This window comes from Apteryx rowi, unplaced genomic scaffold, assembly GCF_003343035.1.
Source record: "Apteryx rowi isolate R43461 unplaced genomic scaffold, aptRow1 scaffold_242, whole genome shotgun sequence".
NCBI lineage: Eukaryota > Metazoa > Chordata > Aves > Apterygiformes > Apterygidae > Apteryx > Apteryx rowi.
In genome coordinates, this window is record NW_020448775.1 from 525,555 (window position 1) to 528,602 (window position 3,048).

At 36.8% G+C, this 3,048-nt stretch overlaps 1 protein-coding gene across 1 annotated transcript in view; it reads right to left on the reverse strand.

The window, feature by feature from the left end:
* The window catches only part of ITGBL1 (integrin subunit beta like 1), a 149,261-nt gene that overhangs the window by 28,142 nt on the left and 118,071 nt on the right, over positions 1 to 3,048 (reverse strand). The gene's annotated exons all lie outside the window — the stretch shown is intronic.

The following is a 3,048-nucleotide window of genomic DNA, read 5'->3' on the forward strand; positions in this document are numbered from 1 at the left end:
GTATCGGCCACTCCTCCCAGTTTTGTATCGTCAGCAAACTTGCTGAGGGTGCACTCTGTCCCTTCATCCAGGTCACTGATGAAGAAGTTGAACAAGACTGGGCCCAGTACTGACCCCTGGGGTACACCGCCAGCTACAGGCCCAACTCTCTCGCTCTTGCTGTCTGAGCTAATGAATAAGACACCAAGAAACATATTCAAACAGCCTGAATTCCATGCCCATATCTCTGCCTCGTATTTTCTCTTGGCTGTCTCCAGGCTAAACTCAGGATAAGATTTAGATAATCTGATTGCAGACCTCAGTAGAACTGAAAGTCCTTTCAAAATGGACAGAAATCTCAGTTGTTTAGGTATGCTGGGAAAGGATTTCTCTGAGCTGTTTTGCTGCTTTGAAATATTCAAAGATACAGTTATAGTAGTTTAGCATATTGTTGTAAGCAGTACTCAAATTATTATTTCCTTCATCATTCCTTTTACAAATGTTATAGAATCAGCACTAGGAACATGAGAAGTGAATTTAGTGGTGGCACTAAATAGTTAAAACTTTGCACCATCTTAAAATGCATATTTTATCTTCAAAAGTACCGAGATTGTGGTTAGATCATTTGTAAAGTGGGCTTACTCTGTAAAGCTAATTTAACAGACAATTAAAGCATTTTTGCTTATGAACAATTATCTACACAGGACGTAGTGGAGGTAAACTTTAAAGACTTAGTTTATCACCATATAGATAAATTCAAAGATTAATAGCATTCTGTAACAATAAATTTCAGGTTGCTTCCCAGGGAAAACCAGAAGACATTTGCAGCGTAAGATCACTTCAGCCATACTACTACTTTGTCAAATATATCTGCTACTGAAATAACAGAAGCTACACCTTATTCTGTGACCTTATTGCCTTATTCTCAGTTATTGTGATAACCATATTTGCCATACAAATTCAATCACTCAAAAGTAATTTGAAGCTCACATAATACTGAAGGGATCAGCCCTTTACTAAACATACCCTTTCTTTGTCTGGAATAATAGGTTTACCATAGCAACCTGATTATAGAGGGAAAGCTACTGCCAAACACATCCTAAATTCTCTTTAAATTCCAGGGCATACTGTAACAATTAAACACACAAGGACTATAATATTCTGCATCTTTTCAACCATCTGAGCAGGACCTGCACTTTATGACTAAAGAGAAATAAGTCACCTCAGATATTTTATATCAGGCAGCTTCCTCTCCTCCTTGCTAAACAGGGGCAGTAAATTTCATTGCCTGATGACTTCAGATGAAGGAAGCTTTATGATAGAGGTTGTATTAGCTACTAGCATTGAAAAGCTTAATCTACTTATTACAAAGCAAGATTCAAAAAATAGAATAGTTATAGAAGACATTTGTCTACATTCTTAGTATTTTCTCACACTCTTTTTGAATAATACTTTCCTCCCAGGGAAGTCAATAGGAGTATTAACTTATTACTGCTAGATAACTGTTACTGTTTGAAGACTGAAAAAAAGACTTAGGCTCAGTGGGCTTTTTTTTGTTGTTGTTCTTAAAGAGAATATTAAAAATATTTAAAAATCTGTGCCTTGAGGATTTAGGTTTTGATTTTATTTACCATTTATTATAGCATTTTTTTCATTCCTCTTGTCAAACATTTATGAAAGCATAACTAAAGTAAACAATGCCTAGACTTGCATTAAATCTGTTCCCATGCAAACTGCATGACCATTAGCTGCATGCATTCAAACCAATTTCCAGATGGATTGCCTGAAAGTCTCTTTTATACAGGTAATTTTCATTTTACAACACTGTGCGAGAAGTATATAATTTGCATAATAAAACATTTTTACCCAGTTATTGCCAGCAAAAACATCAGGAAGAAAAAGCAATACCTTTCAATGTAAAAATAAACACTGAATATAAGAAAACTTACTTCATTGTCTTCTCCTGTCTGCAACTTTGCAATATATGTGGTTTTTTTTCTGTGAACAGTACTGAATTTATATCTTCTAAATGAAAATAAATAACTAAAAGTAATTTTTCTCCTTTTTTTGCATAAAAGAATACAGGGCCAAATTGCAACCTTAGCTTCTAGATATAACTATTTATACAAAAAAATTAATTTTTACTCACTAGACAAAATGTAATTCTGCCTTGTACTTGGAGGGATCCCTGACTTTTAAAATGTAGGTGATTCTTGGAGCTAAAGGACTGTTTCTGAGATGCCAGAAAAAGGGTGCCTCTGGAAGCATCTTTAATATGTGCAAAAGCATCCTTGAAACCTCTTTAAACATCTGCATGTCTGTCTCATCTCACAGAAAGTATGAAAATCTGGGAATTAATTTCTTGCAAGGATTTTGGGCAAGCAGGAGCAATGTTCTGCTAGCAATTTGTGAACAATGTCATCTGCAATCTCTAGTTATGTCAGGAAAAAAAAAATTTCCTCTCCTAAAAAAGTTTTTGAACATATTTCAGTACAGTTCAGCTTGTCTCAAATGTTCCAATATGCCTGAAGGTCTGTGACGAAACAGCTTGATGAGCTAACATGCTGCTGGTGCTAGCTCTTTAGCAAAAGGAGTTCAGTGTCTACATGAAAAATGTGATTCTCCTGCTGGATCTGAACAGTCCCTTCTGCACTGAAGTGCTGTTTTACTATCTCAGAGCCCCAAGTCTGGTTTGCCTTTTGTACAGAGTGCTCAACTGTGGTCTAAGGGCAAGGAAGACGCACTGGGCTCATCATGACACACCAGGCTTTGTCAGCGGTACCTCCATTAGTGYGTTCCTGGTGAAGACCACACGGATAGGAACAGAAGCGTGTATATGAGATACATATATAGTTTGGTGTCCTGCCTCTGCTGAGTCCCACACTGTGAGCCCAGGAGAGGATGTCTTGTACAGCAATCTCCTTGCATTTAAAACATTAGAGGGAATACTGATGCTTTGGCATTCAAACCAAAGCTGCCAGAATCACAAAGGCTTTTCTTGGCGTGCACAGGATTGCTTTATCACACCAGTGGTTTGGGAGTTGTTGTTTTTTTTTTTTTTTTTTTTGA